This window comes from Papilio machaon, chromosome W (assembly GCF_912999745.1).
Source record: "Papilio machaon chromosome W, ilPapMach1.1, whole genome shotgun sequence".
In the NCBI taxonomy this organism is placed as follows: domain Eukaryota; kingdom Metazoa; phylum Arthropoda; class Insecta; order Lepidoptera; family Papilionidae; genus Papilio; species Papilio machaon.
This window is the reverse complement of record NC_060015.1, coordinates 889,044-916,550: the sequence shown is the minus strand read 5'-3', so window position 1 is coordinate 916,550 and position 27,507 is coordinate 889,044. Positions and strand designations below refer to the sequence as shown.

Here is a 27,507-nt window from a genome sequence, read left to right as displayed (position 1 = left end):
ATGAACTTGGACCTGAATCGTGAATATCAATGCGCTGCCACGAACAATTATAAAACCATCATGTGTGAGTACGGGCTTCAATGCGTCATACCGACTACGGCGACGACGCGTGAGGCGATCGTGGACGGCCGCCTGCAAACTTCGTGCATTGACCATATCTGGGTACGGACAAGTAACACTATTAAATACGACAGTGCGCACACGTTTGCTTGTGATATTTCGGATCATCATCTAATTGGCATAAGACTACAAAACATGTTGAGCCTGTGTAAAACTAAAAGTAAGCTTGAGAAGTATGTTTTAAATAATACTATGGTTAAGGCAAAATTAACTGAAATAGATTGGGAAGCGATGTTATCTATTGAATGCCCTCTGTTACTTTATAGTACAATGTGTAATACTTTTAATTCTATTTATTCCGAGTGCTCGGTTGCGCCAAGTGTTAGGGGTAAACGGGGTAGAATTAGACAGCCATGGGTGAGTGAAAAGTTATTTAAAAAAATAACAAAGAAAAATCAGCTGTACAGAGAATGGAAAGCAGACCCCTCTTCTATGACATTAAGGTTAGAGTATACTAGATATAGAAATATGGTGAATAAGGCAATTAACACGGCAAAAAATAAATACAGAAAGGAACAAATAGCTAAGTGCAAGGGAGACTGTAAAAAAGTTTGGGCTCATATCAATAATTGGACAGGTAGGGAAAAAGTAACTGTAGATGATACAATAATTAAATATTTAGGGAAGACTGATAACTTAAACAATATATGTACTACATTTTCTAAAACATTTACAGAAGAAATAGTAAATTTAAAACACAATTGTGATTATAAATTTTTGAATAGAGATAGTTATGTAGTAAAAAGAAATGTATCATTTAGATTTAATAGTGTTAGACCCGATCAAGTGGAAAAAATTATTGAAACTTTGGATTGTAATAAGTCGCCGGGATGGGATCAAATTAGAGTTCAGGATTTAAAAACTGTAAAAAGTGAGATTAGTATTGTATTGTGTAAACTTATTAATATGTGTGTTTTGAGGGGAACCTACCCTAGTGGTTTAAAAAAGGCAGTTATAAGGCCGATATTTAAACAAGGCAATCACCTAGAATATACAAATTATAGACCTATTGCTATTCTGCCAGTAATAAATAAAATTGCTGAAAAAACTATTGTACAGCAGGTTAGCACATTTCTAGAAAAACATAATATTATAAACGACCGTCAGCACGGCTTTAGAAAGGGTAGAAGCACTGACACGGCTCTCGGACAGTTCACAGACTATGTCAATAATGAATTAAGTGAAGGCAATCAACTTTTAGCACTTTTTGTTGACTTCAAAAAGGCATTTGACACCTTGGAGCATAACCAACTACTACAAGCCATGGAGGAATGTGGTATCGGTGGTCCCATGAATAGATTTTTCGATTCCTACCTAAAAGAAAGGTCAATATATACGGTGGTTAATGGAACAAAGGGTGAAGAGGCGAGTGTGGTTCTCGGTGTCCCGACCGGCTCAGTGTTCGGGCCGGTTGGGTACATCATGCATGTAAATAGTGTGGTCAATGTGGTCAGAAACTGTAGCGTGTTTATGTATGCAGATGATATGTGCTTGTTGGTGGCCGGCAGAGATTTAAAGATGATGGAAAGGATGATGCAAGATGATTTTGATCAAGTAACACAATGGGCGCATGATAATGGTATACTTTTAAACATAGGAAAGACAAAATCTATGCATATATATTCACCCTACAATAGGGATGCAAAGCAAGATGCAAGCCACGGAATTAATTTAATTGGCCATTCGTTTGACTGCTTCCACCGTGGTATGCAGAATGGGTGCAACTGTCCGAGAGTAGACTGTGTCACTACTTTTAAGTACTTAGGCCTAATGGTCGATAGTTGTTTTAATTGGCGCCCACATATAAATACTGTATGTAATAGATTAAGGTCTGTATTGGCAAAAATCTATCAGCTCAAAAATGTCGTTAATAAATCCATACTGTTTATGGTATATCACGCGTTAGCAGACTCTGTGATTAGTTACGGCTTAAGTTCGTATGGGTTAACATTTAAAACTTATATTGACGAAATTAAAAAAATTCAGTTGCGTTTATTGAAATTAATTGTGGATAGAAAAATTAAAGATAAGTGTAAAGACGATTATTATAGACTTTTTAAAGAGTGCCAGATATTACCTGTAGATAAAAAAACCCAATACCTTATAACGTTACAAGCATATCAAAAAGAGAAAGTCTTAGACGAAGGTACTCATAGTTATAATACTAGGGCTGCTGCTGCAGGCAAGCTGCGTGAAGTACGGGTTAAAAATTACTATGGGAAACGAACTAAAAGATATTTAGCTCCGAAATATATTAACAAATTCTTATGTATTTTAAATAGCGCGACGACACACAGTGGGATCGCCCTGAAGAGAAAACTAAAGAATATATTGTTAGAAGAATAAGTAATTTCTCACACATCTTTGTTATCTAAGTTTTGTACACTATACCTAGTTTAGATTTAAGATAGGTATATATATATAATGTAATCATTGTTTTCTTTCTTTTTAGTCTTTTTTTAAATTGTATGTTGATTAAGAAGGTGCGACGCCTACAAACTACGGAAGTGGTTTGGCGAGATAGTTATGTACATATATTATTGTCAACATATTATAAATAAAAAAAAAAATAAAAAAAATAAAAAAAATAGAAGACATCACTCTATTTCCACCCTGTTGAACAATTTTGGTTTGCAAATTCTTTGATGATGTCTTCTTAGAAACTGTCTGCCATTCCGAAACTATTGGTGATTGATTATTATTTAATTCATCCGTAGATTTATCCTTGGGAGCATCCGCAGTATTTAATCGCTTCGGCTCCTGCACGCACGATGTGGTCAGGCCCTTGGATTCAATGCGCTGCGCGGCGCGGCGAGCGCGGGTTATCGGCCCCGCCTCCCCCGCGCCCGCAGCTGTCTCTGTTGCGCTCGGCGACGTTGTTGCACTGGACGGCGCTGCTGTCCCCTTCTTCGTGCCATCCGCGGCCGCAACAAGCTTGTCCACTTTAATTACTAAATTGCCGATTACCCTCTTCTGTTCACTAATTATTACAATTTTTTTTTCAATCAGCTGTTTTTGATCATCTATTTTCTTAGTTTGCGCTTTAATCACGACTGCTTGCTCGTTGATTTTTGTTACCAGCGTTGCCACTGTCTTCGATAAATCACGTAAAGTAGCTTGCAAGTCGGAAGAAGACATTTTTCCTGAAAAACCGAATAAAATAAACGGACGCAAGTGAATCGTGCTTGCGCGCGCGCGGTGTGTTTCATTCTTTACAAAAGGAACTCTTGGAATTGGTTTTTGTACAAATAAGGTATCATTTTGATTGGATATGTAGCGGCTCGTTCATAGTCATTTTGTGAAAGACCTATAGGTTGAGCATCTATGACGGTAGAGAGTGACTGAGACATGAATCTTGCGAGCAATTCGTCTGTTGTTGAACAATCGCATCGTGGATCCAAGACCTGTGGGTTTGTGTAAAATCTAAAACAAAGTAATATGTTATATAATATATAATTATTTATAGTCCGGTCATTTTAGATATAAAAATAGTGATCAAATAAAGAAAATTCCGACAAAGCCAAATCTTCGTAGAGACCTTAGGTTTACCACAAGGAATAAAGTGTCAAAAGTCCCCATCAGTCCCATGTGAGCTTCGGGACTTATTCGGGGCCCAAGGTCAAAATTTTAGGTTTTTTGGATTTTTCTCGAAAACGGTAAGGTTTATCGAAAAAGTACCTCAGAACAAAGTTGTAGATCTTAAAATTCTCTATAAAAATGGTCTCTATGATTTTTTCTCTAAGACCCACTATTTCCCAGATATTGCGCTTGTAAAAATCATGTTCTACATAATATGCCCACATTTCCACACCACCTGTGAGGTAGTGTACTCGGCGCGTTTTTTTTAACGTGTTATCCCCGGTAGGCCTATTCCACGAACCTTTACGACGTTATTTTCAGGAACAATAATTATTTAATAGTATGAAGATTATTGATATGGGTTACAGAATTTAACTGTCGTTCTAACTTTTTTTATTACTTTAATCTGACTCATACTCTTCATATTCAACTTCAACAATCATGTTTTCTTCAATTTCTTCTTGTTCTTCTTCTTCTCCTTCCTGTTGATGAACGCTTAGAAATTGTTCAAATGAAGATGAATCAGTTGTCTCTTCATCAAAATCACATGAATCTTTCTCTCTTGTATTTAATTGAACATTTAAGCAAGAGACACCTTGGCAATTGGTACACGCTGGAGAGAACTGCAACCCTACTTTTTTACAGCTACATTTGGCACTACAACCTTTCTTGCAATTGCAAAAAATAGTGTTAAGAAGTTTTTCTGGAGCAGGGAGCAGTAAAGTTCGAATCGGTTCCAAAGTATTATTTATCAATTTCCAACCCCAGTGTAGGACCATAGGGTCCCTAAAGATGATTAAGGACAGACACTGGCTCACCACTACCACACTGGAGCGCAGGCGCACGTCCGCTTCGTACCGCGTTCGTCACTCAACTACCCAGAGACAGCTGTCCCTCCAGTGTGGTACATGAGACAGTGAATTGTATCTATTCCATAGACACAAACACTACATCCCTTCCTTGTTAAAAAGTTTTATTTTATTATTGTTTTCAACTCAATCAACATCTTATATATATTTTTTACTGTAATTATAAATTAATAATTTCCAACCAGATTGTTTCATTCATTAATGTTTGATGTATCTTCATTTAAATTTCCATTACATTTCCATTCCCCTTCCACTCTTTTTAGATGTGTAACGTTCATTTTTAGTATTTGTCCAGTTTCTTCATTCCTTACCGTGACATGTAGTTTTTCCGACTACATGAGGCGTAGAGATCAATGTACTTGCAAGTTTGTTTGTCCTATCTAATTCTTTATCATAAATTTCGAGTCCTTTGGGGCAACCTCAATTCCAATTGAATGGAATTCTCTGTAGTCAGCAATAGAAGCGTTCCAATTTAATGGTAACCGAAGTGTTTCCAATTTAATGGTAACCTAAGTGTTTCCAATTTAATGGTAACCGAAGTGTTTCCAATTTAATGGTAACCGAAGTGTTTCCAATTTAATGGTAACCGAAGTGTTTCCAATTTAATGGTAACCGAAGTGTTTCCAATTTAATGGTAACCGAAGTGTTTCCAATTTAATGGTAACCTAAGTGTTTCCAATTTAATGGTAACCGAAGTGTTTCCAATTTAATGGTAACCTAAGTGTTTCCAATTTAATGGTAACCGAAGTGTTTCCAATTTAATGGTAACCGAAGTGTTTCCAATTTAATGGTAACCTAACTGTTTCCAATTAAATGGTAACCTAAGTGTTTCCAATTTAATGGTAACCTAAGTGTTTCCAATTAAATGGTAATCTAAGTGTTTCCAATTTAATGGTAATCAAAGTGTTTCCAATTTAATGGTAATCTAAGTGTTTCCAATTTAATGGTAACCTAACTGTTTCCAATTTAATAGTAATCTAAGTGTTTCCAATTTAATGGTAACCTAAGTGTTTCCAATTTAATGGTAACCTAACTGTTTCCAATTTAATGGTAACCTAACTGTTTCCAATTAAATGGTAATCTAAGTGTTTCCAATTTAATGATAACCTAAGTGTTTCCAATTTAATGGTAACCTCAATTCCAATTGAATGGAATTCTCTGTGTTCATTGACACTGTATTAATCCAATTTAATGTATTCACATCTACTGAAAATCATTACCACCAATTTAATTTTTTGATTACCGAACTCCAACTAATTAACTTTATAACAAACAAAATTACTTAATGTCACTCAAATGTTTAAATTTAGGACTTGTACTCTCATAATGAACATAACAAATAAAAACATTAAGTCTAACATTAAACTCGAAAAAAGATATAACAAACATAACTGACGTAACAAACACAAATTAAATCTATTACTCCGCGAACTATCTATGGAATAAAACTATTTCGTTCGAAGGCGTTCAAATGTTTAACAACTGTCAGACGAGATAAAGAATTGTAACAATATTAATGCTTTCAAAAACAATCTTAAATCAATTATCATCGCTGAACTGTAATAATCTCTCAATATTTTCTACATATATAACTTTGTCATTTCTATCAAGTTAGATTCTCTTCTATAGTTGTCTTAAGGTTTATTTTGCTTTATATTGATCCTGTATTCTGTATCTATATTACGTATTAACCCGCAAGCCTGTATGATATACATATTTATTTTTCGGGTATATCAATAATTGTTCAGCATAGTTTAATAACATTTAAAAACTTCACAAAACATTTGTTTATAGCAAACGCTTTAAACTTACACCTTCCTTACAACGCACAGAAAAACTATAACTATTACTTTAAATAAGTGCAATTACTCATAACTATTTTTTTTAAATAAAATTACGAGCACGGATTTACAGAAGTTGTTTACGCACGGTGGTACGGTTCCGAACATATCTACTCCTTTTTTTTTTTCATTGTAAGTGAAGCATTGTGTTTTTTTTTTTTTTAATGAGAAATAAAGATCTTTAAACCTAAACGTAATGGTAGTCATAAAAATTAATTAAATTAAAAGAAATTTACATCATCTGATTAAATGATGTACTCATCGAACAACGCCATCAGAAGTCATGTCGTCATAACAAGAACAATGTTTACATTTCCGTGCATGTGACTGTACAACCAACTTAATGGATATCTGCAATAATTAACAACTGATATAGGAGAACGGTAGGTCTTGTTGCTAACAAACATTTTACGTATAATTTAGATATATTTTGTAGTACAGAAAATACAAAACAAAACAACAAAAGTGTGAGTCATTGTCACTATCAGTGGCTGCAATGAACTCGCCCTCGAAGATATACTATGATCGCCATGAATAGTACGAAGAAAACTATATAGATTAACCTTAAATTAAGTTGAAATCTAAATTTTTTTTTCATTATTTTGCATAATAATATGCATTATTATGCATAAATTTCATATAAACCAAACGGCTATGCCAATAAAGTATTTACTATTTAATCACGATAATTATGCATTATTCAAATGCACACTTAGCTAATCCATTTCCCTTTTTTTTTAAAAAATTGCAGTTGTTGCTTTACTAAGTATCAATGTTATCATAAGTCATAAGATCATTGGTTTAAGTATGTATCAATTCACTAATCACTCAGCGTTCCGACCGACGCCATGATGTATTATCAAGCCGGCGTATCAACAACACTCAAGCTTAATGTCAAAATTAAGTATTGAATTAAATAATTGAAAAATGTTGTATGTCGAAACTAACCCGAATAATAATAATAATATCATGTAGCATCGAATCTTATCCCTATTCTTTCGTTTAAAGAAAAGTTCTGAAGGGGTCTTTCCTGTTACTGAGTGAGGAGTAGAGTTATACATCATAAAATACTAATATAATGTTTCTCTTATATTCGTGTCTCTTTTTTCGCTTACACTTATTCTAAGGTACTTTAAGATATCCCTATTTTGAAGCTCGACTTCCCCATTCATTTGCGGCCAATATGGAACAGTACTAAAAGTTTAATGTTGCAATCTTCACAAAAAGTTTTAAACTCTTCATTTACAAACTGCTGTGATTGAATGTGGATAGCCCAGTCGACTAAAGAGTTCCTTCAGGATGTTAATAATTTGTGAACCTGTTATGGTCCTGGTCACAGGTGGGCACAGTTAAGCAAAAGTTAACTTCGTTAATCTTTAATTCGTTAAATAAAAATGTAACTTCGTTAATCGTTAAAGCCTTTAATTAATAAAAATTTAATGCAAGTTAAAGTTGACAGTTAAAGTTAATTTTTGTTTATATTATAAGGGACAATCAGGCAAATGGCCATATGAATAATCTCCGAATCGCATGGACCGATTTTGTCGAGACTATCAATAGAACCTAGGCTATATTTTTTTCGCGCTTACGAAATCACGGACGAACGCTAAACCTATCTATAGTTTAGTTATATTTTAAATTCAAATAAAACTTAGACGGTTGGGCCGATGTACTAATGCCTGTACAATACACATGACAGCGTGCACTAGTTACACACACTTGTATACTACACTGACAATGATGGACAAATGACCTTTTCAGTCATTTTTTTTTATCGACATTCCGACATCACGGAATTAGAGTTAACTAAATTTAGACAACACAAATTTTCTATTAAACTGTGAGACCTGGTAATATTCAAAAGTAAATAATCAAAACTTTTGTGCAGTATTTACATGTATCTGTTACTATTTGCACCCGTATATTCATTTGCTCATGCTCCCACAATTGAACATTTAATTTTACGTATAACTTGGTAATATATATATATTTTTTGCTAAGGACCCACGAACAGACTTTAGTATTAACTACTTTTTTATTTATTAACATAGGTTTATCAATAACACTTCTTAACATCAGAGGGAACTTATTGTAACATTGATAAATAAACTATATAACCAATCCAGTGATACATCTCAACGCATCAAACTATACAACTGAGATGCCATCGATAACTTCTAGCATCTAATGATATATCGTCGGATCTAATGTTATATGTTAAATAAAGTTAAATTGCTCTCAGTGTACAGAGTGTACGTCACACGACCACGACATAACGAAAACAACCGATTGCGGGTGATGTCTTCTATCTTTCTTATCACCTATAAAATCGTTATAGTCAATTAGTAAGAATATGTTTTGACTTATTTTCAACGACATTCTATTAATTTTAAAACAATCTTTCGATATACGCAAAAATCATAATTACACTAACACAATTATTCTATCTCTTTCTTCATTTTTTCTCGTTTTAGCGTATACTTTTTTTGTTGTAAACAAACAAATTATCTTCGCTGTTGTAATAATGTACCTCTCTTTTTAGCAGTCGTTGCAATATCAGCTGCTTCCTACTGAAAATGTTCGATTTAAATCTAAAATCTAAAATACCTTCAATTTAATAAAAGTTCTTTTGTTTTTACTAATGCTTCTTATTTAAAAGAAGTCCGAGACACATTAAATTCAATCTAATGAATTTCATTTTGTACAACGTAATAAAATAGTTTAGAATATCTCTAATTTAATAGAAATCAAAATTATAAATGTATACTTTTCAATACTATTTTACCTTACCTTATTAGGTTTACCTATTTACGCATTCATATATCCAATTTAATGGATATCCAAAATAGACGAAGATATATCACCAATTTAATGGAAATCCAGAGCACTACATATCTGTATTATCTATATATATAAAAGAAAGTCGTATTAGTTATACACCATTTATAACTCAAGAACGGCTGAATCGATTTGACTGAAAATTGGTGGGCAGGTAGCTTAGAACCAGGAATAGGACATAGGATAATTTTTACCCCGTTTTCTATCTTTTTATTCCGCGCGGACAAAGTCGCGGGTAAAAGCTAGTTTTAGTTAAAATGATAGCCGATTTTCAAAATACGGCCTGTACCTGTCATTTTACGTGAAATACTTAGTTGCAGTTAATAGATAATAGACCCATATTTCGTATGACACTGTCTTAGATCCTAGAACGGTTCGTTGAAGAAGATTCACAAATACCTTTGCCAGAAATATAATTATTTCTGAACAAAATAATAGGTCCTTAAATATGAAATTGGCGTTTTGTATGGGAGGAGCAAAAAGTCGAATATTTTTTAATATAATATATTTAATTAATCAAAGTATGAACCACTTTTTTCTATGCACTTTTGCCATCTCATAGGTAGTTCATTGATCCCTTTACTAAAAAAAACCAGTCGGACGGGAATCAATAAAATCTTTGAAGGCGATTTGGACTGCCCCATCGGAGTTGAATTTTTTCCCTTACAAGAAGTTATCCAAATTTCGAAAAAAATGGTAATCTGTTGGAGCAAGGTCCGGGGAGTACGGAGGATGTCTTAGACTTTCCAATTGAAGCTCTTCTAATTTAGTAGCCGTCTGTTGCGCAGTGTGTGGTCTAGCGTTGTCGTGAAGCAGCAGTGGCGTGGAGCGATTGACCAGCCTAGGTTGTTTAGCCGCTAGCTTTGCCATCATGGTTTGCAATTGCTGACAATAGACATCAGCCGTAATAGTCTGGCCAGATTTGAGAAAACTGTAATGAACAATACCGGCACTAGTCCACCAAACGCTTACAAGTAACTTTTTTGGGGTTAATTTTCGCTTGGGGCAGGATTTGGCTGGCTGGCCAGGATCCAACCATTGCGCTGAGCGCTTCCGATTATCGTAAAGAACCCATTTTTCATCACAGGTAATGATTCGGTTTAAAATACCTTCATTATTGTGCCGGTTTAGTAATGTAACGCAACAGTCAACGCGCGTTTGCCGGTTTGCTTCAGTCAATTCGTGAGGTATCCACCTTTCAAGCTTTTTAATCTTCCCAATTTGCTTCAAGTGAATTAAAACAGTTTTATCACTAACATCGCAGCCTGCAGCTAACTCGGACGTGGTTTGCGATGGATCCGCTTCCACAATAGCCTTCAACTCTTCATTATGAACTTGAGTCTCAGGCCGTCCACGGGGCTTGTTCTGCAGATCGAAATTTCCAGAACGAAAACGTTGGAACCAAAAACGAACTGTGTTTTCTTTTGCAACACGACCGCCATACACATCATTCACCCTTCGAGTCGTTTCCGCAGCACTAGTGCCACGGCGGAACTCGTACTCGTAAATAATGCGATATTTTAAGTTTTCCATTTTGTAAAATGAGTGACGCAAACAGAAAAAAACAGAAGAAAAAAAAACAAATGAATGACGGTCATCGAACCACAAATACATGAGTCTATAGCTGTACAAATTTGAATTTGGAATTCCTTACCAAAGAGGAGAAATTCGTGATTAAAGTGGCCAGTACGAAAAACGCCAATTTCATATGTAAGGACCTAATATGTCAGTTGATACTTATTGTAGCATTTGATGTGTCTCGTTACAGAGAATATTTGATGACCAAATAGTGAGTAGATTAATATAACAGATTTAAAACATCTTTACAAATAAATCAGGCCACCCGTTGACCCCGCCTTTTATTGACGTTCCTTACACTTATGAAGATTGATATTGTAAGTACTCGAAGGTATAATAATTTACAATAATTTCAATCGCTTTTTTTTTACAATTAATTTTTTAAAGTTAGCTGTAATAATTTGTAAATATTATTGACAATTAATATTTTTGTGAACTAAACTTTAATAGACAAATATTCCTACTCATCATAATAAATAGATAACGACGGCGGAAGTGATATCGCATGCTTGCAATAAATCATCATTACTATTTTACGCGTATACAACTTATAAAATCGGATAATACTGTAAACTAATGTTCCCCATATCATATTGTCATCTTTCTTCTATTATGAAATCTATAATAATTGTACTCCACTTTTAGGCATAAAATGAAATATCTTGATTGTAATGTTTTAATTTACACACAAGTATTTTATTACTTAGGGCGCAAAATACGGACATAGTTACCAATTTTCTATTTTGTTGTTTTTTTTTTTTTTTTTTTTTTTTTTTTTTTTTCACCTCGTCGCCATTTGTAGGACCATAGGGTCCCTAAAGATGATTAAGGACAGACACTGGCTCACCACTACCACACTGGAGCGCAGGCGCACGTCCGCTTCGTACCGCGTTCGTCACTCAACTACCCAGAGACAGCTGTCCCTCCAGTGTGGTACATGAGACAGTGAATTGTATCTATTCCATAGACACAAACACTACACCCAGTCTTCAGGGTTCAGTTCATTGCTTTGCCATGTCTTAACTTGATAGTATACTCGAAACAAATGTTGACTAGCAGATGCCGATGTTGGAGGAAGACAAGATAGCTGTACTTGCTTTTTGTTTCGTGTATTTTTTACAAATGTTAAATATCTGTACGTATCTATGCAATCAATTTTTCATCGCATACAAACATAACATTTTTCGAATGTCTGTCGTCGTAAACTTTAATAATCTTTGTTTTATAACGTTGGATACATGAGGGTTAATTTATTCGGGGCCCTTAAAGGAGGTGCCGTATGAATTGCATACGAAATGAAGCGGGACAATGCTATGCACCGCCGCCGCTCACGACACGACACGATACGTTATGTGTACGTGACGTGATGTCGACTGTACACTGCACAGTAACAGATAATTAATTGTTAATGGCAAAGGGCCGCAGCACTCCCTTTGTCGCGTTGTTACAAGCCCGCACTTACAGATATAGCGCAGTTTTATTTTGGCCAATCACAACCCTTTTACTCGACTGACAAAGAGGGCAATGTTTTTAATAACTAATTATGATAAATACAGAAACTTATCTGACGTACAAATCAGTAGGATAACTTCAAGCAAGCTAATCATTTATATGTCGTTTGCAACACGGAAGTGCAATAAAAAAGACATAAATTATATAAAATTAACCAGTTTGAGATTGTTTTGTGATAGTAAAACATACTTTTTTGTACTGTTGTAACCTTGATACAGAGGTACAAAGTGGATTTGGCAGGGAAGTGGGTGTATAGGAAAAAGAAATATCCTTGTAAAATACCTCTTCTCAACTGTGTGAAAGTTTGTAATCAACTTCATTGCGGTCAAGTGAGATTGTGCGACGTAACAAACTCTATTATTAATATAGAATAATCAACATATTGAACCTCGTCGTTTGTATTGTATTTGAAGTGTACATATAGATAGTACGTATATAATACATTCATAACTTGGATAGATAGCACTACTGGAATACATGAATCAACAATAGTTCCATTTGATGATGAATCAATCATAGATTTCTACAAAAACCATGTTTCAAAAGATTATTTAATCGTCAATTAATAACGGGTAAGCAAACGAATGCAATTTAAATATAATCCAAAAAATAATATAAAATGTAATAATAGCCTTAAGGTAACAGCAATTTTGATTGTTATTTGTTTATATTTCGATAGTAAGAATAAAGACATAAAGACGGAACTTAAAAAGTTAGATATGTAACTCTTTTCGCCGGATGAACATTTGAGTAAAATGAGAGTAAACACACTAAGATTATCCAATATTGTATTTAAAACAGTTGATTAAGTATTTTATGGCAAAAAAAAAACAAAATATAGTAAAATTTTGTTACTTTTATATTGCAGACAAACATTACGTACTGCAGTTGTTACGAGATCAGATCTTTTAGTCTCACCCTTCGCATAATTCGTGATACTTATCTCTCCTTTAAAACAAAATTAAATGAACATAAATGTATACCTAAACAGATTATACATGCTACCCTGTTCGATGTTATATGCTCTATAATATAACTTACCTGCATCAAGTCATTCTTCTGTTAGGGCGTGGTACTTTACCGTTGTTGAAGGCCATTTATATAAACAAATATGCTTCACTTCTGGATGAAATTTTAACAGTAGTGATGTCTTCTATATTACGATCTAATAAAACGAATAATTTGTATCACTTTACAAACTGGATCTCTGCTTAAATAAATTTACAAGAACATATTGTTATCCCTTACATACTTTTTGAAGAAACATATATAAAGATATGTTTTTCTATTTGATGTAACTGATGTAACTGGATGTAACTGGTCCGAAATAAAAGTTATTTTATTTTATTTATTTATTATTTATATGTATTTCGGCAGTAGAAACTCACGGTAAGATGCAGTAGTAATAAAGTTCGATCGCGTCGCATTGCCGGTATGTCCAAGCTATACGGTTTGACTTACATAAATGTATAAGTTATTACAAATCGCAAAACAGCTCAAGTTGTTGGCTGTTAGTCTGGCTCGTTCTGGACGCAATTATGACGACTAAATGGACGATATCAATGAAAAATATGGAAGAAGCAACACAAATTTGGCAAAAAAGGAATTAAAATTAAAATCTACATATTCACCTGGGTCACGAGCAAGTTATTGTATTCAAAAATGTTGACATTGTTATATCTCTTTCAGGGTCTAAGCGCGACTAGTGAGGCGTCTGCTCTACGACCACTGGAGATAGTTGCACCTCGCATCGATACCTATCGCTTCTCCCTGGCTAACCTGGAGGACACGCAGGACGCCGACTTGGACGCCATTCTGGGGGAACTTTGCGCCCTCGACACAGAGTACGACGACGAACTGACCAGGATGTCCACAGGTACAATTTGAATTCGTTTAAAACGAACAACAAAAAAAAACACGGTAAAGTTGGTTCTATGGTTTGCTGTTCAAATACTATAGTCTACACGCATTCTGACGTAGAAAACAGCGTGTACCTATTCTATGCAGTATAGCATTATACTTGCATTGGCAGTCGCGCTGCAGTTTCAATGCCTTTTCATGCCGCAAAGGAATCCTCAAGTGGCGCCATCGCGCGACACTTTCAAAAGGTCATACCGTGTCAGCGGCATTACAGATGGCTGGCTATGGCTGGATTAACTCTTCACTATGTAGTTTCTTCATTGAATTAATCATGCCGTATGATTGATTTTGTTTTAAATATAGATTTCTTATTTAAACATTTAACGGCTTATCTCACTTCTCGTCAGTAATAATTATTACCACGGATTCCAGCAAATGGGATTTAGATTAAATTTAGTGTAAGATGTCTACATTAAACTACTTTACTCTTTAGTTTACTCAGTTTATTTATTAATACCGCCTGTACCTGTCGCAGGCAATAGCTAGTTTTATTATAATACTGACTGTCGTCCGCGATTTCGTCAGAGCAGAATTAAAAAGTAGTAAAAGTAACCTATAATATGCCCGCGTGAATAGGGTTGCCAGCGGGGTTAGGCAGTAAAAACATAAACGAAACGAAAGCGACTGTCGTTCGATTGTGATTGGTTGAGAGACTGACGTCTGACGTCACGCGTTAAAACCATAGGCAGTAACACGCACGAAAGACGAAAGACGAAAGCGTCGTCTATCGTCTATCGTTTTTCGACTAATTCCTTTGAAATTCTTAGGCAGTAACACGAATTGACATCAATTTGGTATTATGTTATAAATTATTTGTGAGTTGAATAAAGTAAACAATTTATGATTTGGCATATTATAGATATGTCTCGTATGTGGAACGCCTTGACTTGATGTTGTTAGAAGCTGCAGATGCCGAAGCTAAAAAGATGTCTCGGCAGTGTATGCTTCTACAAAGATTAAAGAATCGCGAACGGTTACTCCAGAAAATTCCGGAGTGGCAGTTTAGAGCTCATTAAAGGCTGAATAAGGAAGAGTTCCACTCGTTGTGTGACGAGCTCAGGCACAATACCAGTTTAAAAGGTTCTAAAACAACTTCACTGGAACTTAAGGTAAATTGATTTTTTATGATATATGTTTGTTTTTTTTAATATATGTGTGTTAAAAGGTGATTAGGTATTTAATATGATTAATGTTAACTTTAGTCACTTTGAGTCTTATACTGACACAATTATTATATTTTAGGTGCTGACAGCATTGAACTTTTATGCCATGGGTTCATATCAGAAAGGTGTTGCTAATGAGGTACATATGAATCAAAAAAGTGAAGTCGGTGTATCAGAGAGGTGACAAAAGGTCTGAATGTGATTTCAAATAAATGGATACAATTCCCACAAACAAGCACACAAAGATCTAAAATTAAGCAAGGGTAGGGGTTACTATATATCACTTCTGTCATTTTATTTTTATTACCTTGGGCACATACAACTACTTACAAATATTATTTTACAGATTTTATACTGAGTTTAATTTTCCTGGTGTAATTGGTGCCATTGATTGCACCCATGTGGCCATAGTTCGTCCAGCTGCAGATGTACCTTGTTTTTGTAACAGAAAAGGCTTTCATTCTCTTAATGTCCAAATGGTATGAACCTTTTTATGTTTGTTATAATAATTATAAGATAAATTAAAGATTAATCTCAATTAAATATGTTAGGTATGTGACAGTGATCTCAGAATCACTAATGTTAATGCCAAGTTTGGTGGTGCAAGTCACAACAGTCATATCTGGGCAAGTAGAAGACTGCAAAGCCATATGGAGGCTCTGCAACTATCTGGCAAGTCAGTTTGGTTGTTGGGTAATTGCATTTTTAGTAGAAAAATATTTAACAGGTGATGTTCTATGTTAAATATTATTTGTAACTTTAATATTACTTATAACATTTTAGGTGACAGTGGTTACCCTCAAAGGATCTACCTTATGACACCTATTCTGAATGCAGAACCAGGATCTAGAGGAGAGAACTACACTAGAGTGCATGTCAAGGCCCGAAACTGCATAGAAAGGGCATTTGGTTAAATATAGATTTTGATATTTGTTAGGTCAGCGTATCCTTTATTATCACCCTGATTATGCAGCAGAAATTGTTATTGCATGTGTGGTACTGCATAACATGCTCATAGATTCAAGAGGAACTCCTACAGATGATGCAGAAGTACTTTTGTCCACTGCTCTTACACAACCAACTGTTGTTGAAAACGGGCCGGATGTGATTGTGGGGCGGGCTGTTAGGAATAGACTAATTATTGGCAGTTTTTAGTTTGGTTGAAGAAGCCCACACAATAATGTCTAAAAGTGTATTTTTAAGAAGAAATATGATGAAGATGAATGTTTTACAAATTAAAAATAAACTTTATTTATATACAATTATTTTTTATTTCAAAATTCACTTAAACATTAATTACACAAGTTACAACCAAAACCAATGTAAATGTTACATGTTTTTGCATTTGAGACTGCATCTCAAAGCATAAGCATTACATTAATAAGCCAGTGAGTGAGGGTCCTGGATGCCATTTCCCTCTCCTTTGAACTGATGATGGGGCAGCTATACTCTTGAAGAGGAGGCAACATATATATCATTTTGTTCATCATCTGAAATATCATGATAAAGTTAGTACATATTAATGTTTAAACTGTATATAATAAGATAAAACTAAACATTAAATTGTATCAATTGATTTTAGTTAATTTATTTTACCCAAATGATTAAACAGAAACATGGGCAAATAAATTGAGGTACTAATTAAATATTTTTCTATTAATACAGTTACCAACTGAAGAATAGATTTGCATATCTGTTTTCTAAATGAAATAACAGGATTGTAATAAATTACTGTCAGTGATCTGCTCCAAAATTTGTATTTGGATAGATGGTTCCTCAACTGGAGGCTCCTCATTTGACTGTTCCTCTACTGGTAGTCCTAAAATATAAAGTTTGGGTGATGAAATGTGATATTTGTAGCTAAGAAAATGGCAACTACAAAACTATTGTTATTAAATACATTAAATACATGATTCAATAGCAAGGGCACTTGCAAAGAATAAGTAAAATAAAAAAGGATGTGTCTGCCAGCATAACAAACATGCTTCAGAATGAATGTCTTGTTTTATGTTTACAATCATTATTACATTAGAACCAACCTTGATCCATTGCTCCATAGACTTGTCAGGATCACTACCTGCCTTACCCAGCAACATCTTTAATAGTTGGCAAAGTTCCTGGCGCCTCACTCTTCCCTGCGGGGTGTTTACCATTTTAAATACGTTATTGACGTACCTTTCCATAAATTCCACCATTATGGCGATTTGCTCATTGCTTGCGTTTTAAGAATTCATTTTACAAAACGTAAATTGAAACACAAACACTTCACTAAACTTTTGTATTTTTACCGCGAGAATATTTGACCTTTATACGTCAAATTCAAATGACACAATGTTGATCGTCAAGTATAGACAATAATTTGTTTTTTTTGACGATTCACCTTCGTCTGCACGAAAGCGACTGTCGTCTGTTACTGCCTAGCCTTACACGGAAAAACGAGAGACGCTATCGCTTAGACGAAACGATCGATCGTTTCGTTTTTAGTTTTTTACTGCCTAACCCCACAGGACTGACTCGCTCGACAATGATTCCGCATTTAGTGACACCGTAAGCCCCTTTTTGTACCATTTTCAGCAATGCCGCTTTCTAAAACTCCCTTTCATTTCCCCAACAGTCACTATGAGTATGTTAACAGATGGAATTTTTTTTTTAATGAATGATAGTATATGTAGTTAGGGAAAATAACAATAATCAATGTAAACAAAGCACATTAATAGTTCTGACCTATTTTATAAGTATTTTTTTGTATAGCGTCCCTTTTAATTACTCCACTGTAAGCAATTGATCACTAGGTGAAGCATTTGTCATGTCTTGCTTAGTTATTTCGCTTAATTAACCACCATCTAATAATAACATGACCAAGTAAAGGTATTGCCTATTATTTAATAATCTACTTAGAATAAACTTTGAAAGTACTCTCCTTGATATAAAAAATACACAACTAAAGTCAATGTAATGCATAACTATTTCATATATCTGCTTTCAAATAATATTTATACAAGAACGCTGCATATATCTTACACTAATTGTAATTCTGTAATCCAGGTATCAATGTTGTCCAGTGAATCTTCAGCTTCAAGCAGTAATAGCGCCAAATGTAAAGCCTAGAAGTTAAACCATCACCACAACCAGAAGGTAAACTGTCATTTAGCAATACATTAATGTACATGGTAATATCGTCATATTGACGTCAATGACGTCATATTACACAATTTAAACTTTAGGACACCTGAAAAAACTATGGTTTAATATTGGTTTAAATACTAGTATTCAATTCAATAAACTTATATAAGAACCTTCTGTATTTTTCAAATAAAGATTTTTCTTAAACAATTTATTAAGCTTTGTGCCATTAAATAGGCATAAACTTTCCAAACCAACCAATAGAAAAAGTTTTATTCTCAGCTACAGTGTAATTTAATTAATTATATGATGCGGGTGAAGTTGGGGGTAACAACTAGTTAAATGTCTATTTAAAGTCATTTTATTGAGGCCATCTATCTCTGACCATATGCGTCCATGACATTTAGGTAATCATTAATTATCAGACATAAGATAGATGTAACTACAGTTATTATCTTACTAATATTATAAACTAGCTTTTACCCGCGACTCCGTCCGCGCGGAATAAAAAATAGAAAACGGGGTAAAAATTATCCTATGTCCGTTTCCTGGTTCTAAGCTACCTGCCCACCAATTTTCAGTCAAATCGATTCAGCCGTTTTTGAGTTATAAATAGTGTAACTAACACGACTTTCTTTTATATATATAAGATAGATGCGAATGTTTGGATGGATGGATGTTTGTTTGAAAGTATCTCCAGAACAGATCTTGATGAAATTTAGTCTGGAAGAACTCATAGGCATAACACATAGTTTTTTAAATACCGCGCGGACGAAGTCATGAGCGACAGCTAGTTATTTCATATTAATAACTTTAATTTGAATAGATAAAGACGAATAGAAGCTTGACAAAATCTTTACCCTGAAAGGAAATTAAAATCAAATAACACTTCAAAACCAGTCTAGTCATTTAATCTTCAAGTCTATCATAATATATACCATCCATCCATCCATACAAACCATCATCATGACAGTGTGATGATAATTGGTTGAACATTTATATGGGAAACCACAAGCCACAGAAATAAAGAAAAAAGTTTATTGCTAATGCGTCTTCACCATAATATATTTAGCACAGGAGAAAAACAATATAGCATTCAATTTGGTTAAAATAATCTTTACCTATTGATATTTTTATCCAGACCTATTCATAATTTCTTTGTAACATCTTACAGAAGGCGGACAAGATTATGCTTGCATTAGAGCGCATGCGCGAAGCCAGTGTTAAGAAGCTCTTCACCAAAGCTTTCTCCAGCGATGGTTCCTCAAAGAGTTTGTTAGTAGATGAGAAGATGAACTGCGGCTGTGTCACCCGCCTCCTTGCAGACAAGAACCATGTCACCATGGAACCAAAGTGGGCCATAGTTGAACAACTGCCCGATCTTCACATGGGTATGTAGTCACTTCATTTTAAATTATAATAACTATGGCCACTGAATTGTTGATTGTTAGTAAAACTTGTGTATATAGGGCCTTATTGCACATTTTCTATCCCCTATCTCACTTCAGTTTACTCATATAGTAATGTTTCCATTTTTATTTCTTGACAAACTTAAAGGATAAAAATAATTGCTGTAATTTTACAAATATTTATATATATATATAAATATTTGTAACTTTCCAGCGTCGATATATATATATATATATATATATATATATATATATATATATATATCGACGCTGGAAAGCATAAACGCTGTAACCCTTGAAATCGCGAATATGTTTTTCACACGTTAATAATTTCAACCATTATCAAAGGATAATGATTTTATTATAGGTTAGCACAAACTACACAACATTGCTAAATACCGCATGCTTGTAGGCGTATCAGCTCACGAGTTATCATTTTTTGGCTCTCCTGTAAAGTTCATACTTTCGGGGTTACAGCGTTTACGCTTTCCAGCGTCGATATATAAAAAAAAGTCGTGTTAGTTACACTATTTATAACTCAAGAACGGCTGAATCGATTTGACTGAAAATTGGTGGGCAGGTAGCTAGGAACCAGGAAACGGACATAGGATAATTTTTACCCCGTTTTCTATTTTTTATTCCGCGCGGACGGAGTCGCGGGTAAAAGCTAGTTTATTATATTGCATAAAGTTCTGTATTATTTATTCTTTGTAAGGAATAATTGTTTATTATTACAGAGCGTGTATACGAAGATCACGAGATGCTTGTAGACAACCTTATGCTCTGGACGCGAGAGTCGAAGAATAAGATTCTATTTGCTGAGAGACCGGAGAAGATATCCCTATTCCAGACTCCCGAGAAGTTTCTACTGAGTGACGATGACAAAGGTATATACTTTATAACTTACAGGAGAGATATGCATGTTTTTATGTATGTTTATTTGTATATATGTAAGTTTGTGTGAAAGAAAATAGCCCTAACTACTGAATTAAATTGATGTTGTTTGATTCATCTTCTTTAATTATTTCTCTAACTTTGTGTTATTGGAGTAAAATAGTCAACTTGTATGTACATTATAGGTCGTTCTGTGGAACATGATGATCACTCAAGGCAGGTGATACTCGAAGAGTTCTTTGGGCAGAGTGGTGGGACATCCACAACCTCGGTCTCAGGCAATCCTGTACCACAAATGGAGGGGATGCTCTACCTCAAGAGTGACACTAAGAAAGAATGGAAGAAGTATCGATTCGTTCTACGACCATCTGGTAAGCAGCTTGCGATTTTAAACAAAATTACTTACGGACCCATCTGATGAAAACGGTTACATCTCTCATATCTCATAATGTAACTACTTTAGTCTGATGAGTCGATATTATTATTGTTTATAAATATGTAGAAATAACAAAAAAAAATCTATGTTTGTTAATGTTTTTTTTTATTTAAAATAATATATTGTGATACAACTGAGCGAATTTCTAAGATCACATAACGCTGGCGAAATTGCTATTGCTGTGTTATTGCTTTTTACACTAAGTTGATTATAATTATGTATTGCCTTTACTACATACAACTGATACTATTACTTATATATAAAATAAATTAACCCTTAAATGTATACAATTAAAAAAAATCACACAATTTTTTTTATTTCTCATAAAAAATTGTGACAAATTTTCTTATTTCATACTTTTTTCTATCAATAATGATTCTATAAAATTTTATTTTTTTCTAACTAGTCTATTCTATTAAAATAAATGTAACAAAAATCATACATTTGAGTGTTAATTTATGAGATAAGGCACATCTCATCCTTTCTATTGTTTTATCACTTTGATTAATCTTTAAAAACATTACAAAAAAAAACAAGTTTTATTTATATAGAATTTTAATTTATTAAAAAAATACTGTTTTGTGCAGTACACTGTATTATACGTAAATGTAATTAAACAAGAAGTAATGTATAATTCCGTAATGAGTTAATAAAATCAGATGAAATATGCCAAAGTAGGTTTAATTTACATTTAAATTGTTACAAATGTACGCGTTTTTATTAACCAAATATGTTTAAATTTTTAATATTACATTATTACCTTGTCCACTTTAGGTTTATACTATTCACCGAAGGACAAAGTGAAGACATTAAAGGAATTAGTTTGCTTAGCAACATTTGATACCAACGAGGTGTATGTTGGATTGAATTGGAGGAAGAAATACAAGGCACCGACTGAACATTGCTTCGCCATCAAGCATCCTCGACTGCAGCAGCCTAAGAGTGTCAAATTTATAAAATTCCTCTGCGCTGATGATGCGGGCACATTGGAGCGATGGCTGACCGCCATGCGTATAGCTAAGGTATACTAAATAATAATAAAAACTATCACAACTCATCATCATCATCAGCTCACTATACGTCCCCACCGAGGGACTCGGAGCCTACCCCAAGTTAGGGGTGACTAGGCCATAGTCAACCACGCTGGCCAAGTGCAGGTTGACTTCACACATATCATTGAATTTCTTCTCAGATATGTGCAGGTTGCATCACGATGTTTTCCTTCACCGTAAGAACGTCGGATAAATGTACATATGTAAATCGAAAATCGAAAAACACATTGGTACATGGCGGGATTCGAACCCAGGACCTGCAGATTGCTATTCATGTGCTTAACCCCTGAGCCACCGACGCTCTCACTAACTAAAAAAAATATCAAGGAATCAAAAACCAGACTAACTGACAATTAAAATCAGGGGGAATAATACAAATGACTATTGACAAAGAACAAAATTTTTGTAATAAAGCATATTTTCTACATATGTTATAATGAAATCAACAATATGTTGTTATTCATGACTTAGAAATAGGGAGATGATGTACAATAAATAGAATTAATGAATGCTTATAGTAAATGATAATTAATATTGCATTATTGCAGCATGGCCGACAACTGCTGGACAATTACCGTGCGCTGGTAGAAGAATTGACTCAAGATGATCTAGACCATTTGGCACATGCGCGATCTTGCTCTGTAAGTAAATAGATCATTATTTAAAAAGCAAAACATAAGCAGACATGTTAGTATATAATATGTACATCTTTCAACTTTTATGTGAAAAAGAATAAAGGGAAAAAAGTAAACCTTTTAAGTTGATATTGTAAGAGATGAAAATACAATTTAAATATATATTTTTAAACAATGGAAAGTCATAGTTAAATGAACCACTACTGGAAAATATACTATGTAATAGTCACATTTTAAATTAACTCAACAGATATCCTCAATCCCGACGAAAAGCGGAGTAAGCAGTACTGCGCAGTCGAGCGCCTCAAGCAATGCTAGTGTTGCTAACTCCGACATCAGCAGTGGACGGTGAGTGTTGCTATAAATAAAAATAACAAGAATTTAATAATAACAGAAGCAAAGTCATATTTTAAATACTTAATTCTTTTAACTATTTAAGCTTAGTGTCTCTTTTCTTATATTTACTATATTTTGACTTAAATTTGAATTTTTTATATATATTTGAATATTTTTATGTATTGTAATTATTGAAAAATAGGCGAAATTAAACCCAAAAGTGAAATAAACTTAACAAAGCTAAGCGTAGTTTTAATGCTGCTTAATGCGAAATTTGCATCATGTTTTATTATAAATAGATCACAATATTTTTGGCACACGGCTAAATTCTATGCGAAAATAAAAAAAAATCTATACTACAAGATAATTAACTTGTGGTGGTCACACTTACAATATGAAAATATTATGAAGCAGAATTTTTTTATTAAATGAACATAATTTTAAAAACAGCTGAGCTACAAAAATGCAAAACATACTTAATATTTATTAAAAATAATAAAATAAAGAAATAAAATCGAAATTGTTTGAAAATGAATTTCTTTTATTAGTACCAAAATGGCGTGTTACCAAGCGATATAATTTGCTGAAGCAATAATACAGAGATTTTGCGCACTCATTTTGTAATAGTATTTGCAGCTAAGAGTTATGTGGTTTGCAGGCAGTCGAGGGCGTCGTCTTCCAGCTCCAGCGGTTGTCTATCAGATGGGGGCACCGCTTCAGAGACTGCTTTCGATTGCGAGTTCCCCATGGGTAAGACATACACCGTTTCATGTAATATATGTTTAGTGCATGAATGGGCCGATTCGACCTGTAAAATAGCACTACCACACAGAAGACAGACGTCAAGTAGAAGCGTTCATGCCGGAGGCCTAATTTAAGTCCTCTTTCATCGGTTCAGTTTCATCGGTTTCATTGAAATTGTGCTAAAAAAATTAAGCTCTATTAAAATGTTGTTTTCTTTTATTAAAATCCGTAATAACCTTCTAATATTATTGTCAGGTACGATAAAACGCAAGCCCTCGATGAAGCCCAACATCCCGCTGACGTGGATGACGCGGCAGCTGAAGGAGATGGCGGAGACGGGCGCGGCACCCGGAGAGGAAGGGCGCGGCGATGGCGGTACGCTCACACGCCGCTCGCGCCCTCGTCCCCGCGACGACGCCACGCTCAAGCGACACCACACCGGTAACTTGAAGACATATTTGCATTTATACTATACTAGCTGTTTCCCGCGACTACGGCCGAGCGGAATTCAAAAAAAAACTTAATTAGTAGCCTTTCAGAGTATGTTCTACATATGTACCAAATTTCACTTATAATATGAGTGAGAAAAAAAAATCAAATAAGCAGGACAAAATATATAAAAAATCAACTTATGTCGTGTTTTTGCAGCACAAAAATTGTAATGTTAAAACCTAATTTGTGTATTCAACAGAGTCAAGCGAGAGTGCGGTATACGGCACAACTGTCTTACGTCCGCCAGTACCCGCAGCCGCGCCCCTACGCCCACCCTCCCCCACTTACGGTCACTACGAGACTATCCCCAGGGATATGTATCGCTCTAGTGCAGACACCTCGTCCTCGCTCTACGGCTACGCTCCGATATACGATAAAGTTATAAGACCTCCGATGACGAATGTGGACGACCTCCCCCCACCGCCGCCGGAGGATGTGCCCGATGGGATGTTTAGCTCGACCCTCAGTCTCGACTCCCTGCCGCCGCCGCCCCCTCCGCTCGATCCTATCGAAGATATTTGCGGATCCCAGCTAAGTCTACCGCCGCCTCCACCGGAACACGCAATGGAAGCGAACACCGGCAGAGTCCACGACATCGTAAGCCAGCTCACAGCGCAGCAAATTGAACAGGCCGCGAGAGCCGGCCAGTCTCGCCTGTCCAGGAACTCTGATCAAACCAGATCTTTTCCGCGTCAACCCTCTCTCGATAGTGTACATTCGGAAGCTTCGAAAACATCATCCTTGCATTCGGATAAGAGCATATACGGCCAGACTGCCGCCTATGGCGCCTGCCTCGTAGAGCTGCAGTCAAAGAAGCTCAGCAGCCCTTCTATACAGAAGAAACTCGCCGAGCCTGGCAAGGAACGCACTGGCTCCGTGAAGAAAGTTAACTTCGCCGATGATCTGCCGACGTGCTCCGACGGGAAGAAAACCAAAAAGATCTCTTTCAATCTCAAAGAACCCTCGCCATCTTCTCCTAGAAAGCCTCTGCCGCCGAAACGCAACGAAAGCACGCGACTCTCATCTCCCAAGAAACTTACAGATTCTAACAGCAACCCTCCCAAAGAGTTTCTCAAAGATCTCCAGCGAGTGATGAGGAAGAAGTGGCAAGTCGCACAAAAGTGTAAACTGGAGCCGGCGACCACTCCCCATGAAGTTCTGGGCTTCAGAGAGTATCCGTTATCGGAAGACTATAAGGAGACCAGCGTCTCGATGTGGGTACAGGAGCATTACGGTTCTGTCGAGGAGCCCTTCTACGAGAACATGTACGACCGGGAGACGCTGCCGCGCGAGGAGCCGAAGCCGGTCAAGAAGCGACCTCCGCCCGCACCGCCACGCCGGAGTGACTCCACACATCTCTCCACGCACACGATCTCCTCGGCCCAGCCGACTGTTTCAATTGACTAAGTGCTGATAAGTAAGTGATGTTATTTAGTGACTAGATAGACTTCCAAAGACTTCGTTTCATAATATTACTGTGTTATTGTAAGTGGCAATTCGCATCGTCCGTTGATTTGCGCGTCCGCATTGTGTCAAGCGCATGGACCGGACATACCGAAGGCAGCAGACCGAGGGAGCGAAAACCTCTCTCGGATTTATTCAATGCTCAGTTGAATTTTAACAATTTAATTACTAATGGGTGTGAACAGAAGCAGAACACAGTTCTGTGACGAGTACGGCGTGAAACAACATAAATGGCGGTGCTACTAAGGAAATGTATACTAAAGAACATAGGATTGTTTTGGTGGGTCCACTGGCTTCGGGAGTTGCTCGAGCATTCATATTATTTGAACATTCTTTATTCATTTTCTTTAATTATAAGCTAATCGAAAATTAGTCGCATGCTTTATAGTTGAGGAGTAAATCTAAGTTGTTAGTGGACCTTACGGATGGGATTTAACACGAGTTGGATTTTGTCAATTTTATATTACGTTCCTAGTTAAATATTAGCTGAGATGTAAAATCACTAGTTGTTAACTTTTGAAAAAGAAAAATAAAATCTCTATGGGATTAAAGCATTGCAAAACAACATTTTCATATTAACTGCATCAGTGCTTGCTCAATTCTGACATGATTACAATTTAGTAATCAATATGCAAATGCAATAATTTTCACAAGCATTTCCTGTAAAAACTGATTCTCTTAGAACTTAGGAATAGAAACAAAATTTAGCTTCCCTTTTTTATTGTAACTTGACAGTATATAATAACAATTTTTACAGTTGTCAGTTGACAGTAGGCGGTTTGACATTTGTAAAAAATATATTAAAAATTAATAAACTCATTGAATATATCGCCCACCAAGGACATACTCCCGCTATGTCCTTTACACAACTACCGCCCACCGAGAGGTAATACTTAACTACAAATTATTTTACTAAACAAATGCAAACTATACTTAACAAAACAACAATATTGAAAAATACACAAATAAAAAGAAACTAAATAATCAAACAAACATAAATTATCGCAAAGCTTATTGTGCAACAGGTAACACTATCAAATTTGATGTAGGCCGCTTAATGATAGAACCATTGCATTTGAGAGCCACTACACGTGTAATTTGGTCATCACCAGGATATTTGGTAACAACTCGTCCCAAAAACCATCGAGCAGGAGGTAAACCGTTCTCCTTGACTAAAACAATGTCACCAATGTTAGGTTCAGGTGTATGTTTGGTCCACTTGTACCTTTGTGACAAATGTGTCAAATATTCAGACGACCAACGTTTCCAAAACTGCTGGATCATTCGTTGAGTAACCTGCCATCGTCTTAAGCTACTGATCTTCGCGTCTTCATAACTGCGATCGGGAACCGTCAAGAGAGGTTCTCCGATCAAAAAATGTCCAGGAGTTAGTGGCGTTGGGTCTTTAGGATTGTCAGACAGCATCGACAACGGTCTAGAGTTTAAACAAGCCTCAATTTGCGCTAGGACTGTTGAAATTTCCTCGAATGTTAGTGTCGAAT

The 27,507-nt window shown here is 35.3% G+C and overlaps 1 long non-coding RNA gene and 1 pseudogene across 1 annotated transcript; both read left to right on the top strand.

The window, feature by feature from the left end:
* On the top strand, window positions 1–26,167 carry LOC123723331 (annotated as a pseudogene).
* Window positions 15,236–15,555, top strand: LOC123723162. The gene is made up of 2 exons (XR_006756660.1): window positions 15,236–15,366; window positions 15,500–15,555. It is a non-coding gene; the product is annotated as an uncharacterized LOC123723162 (long non-coding RNA).
* Window positions 26,168–27,507: the final 1,340 nt, after the last annotated feature.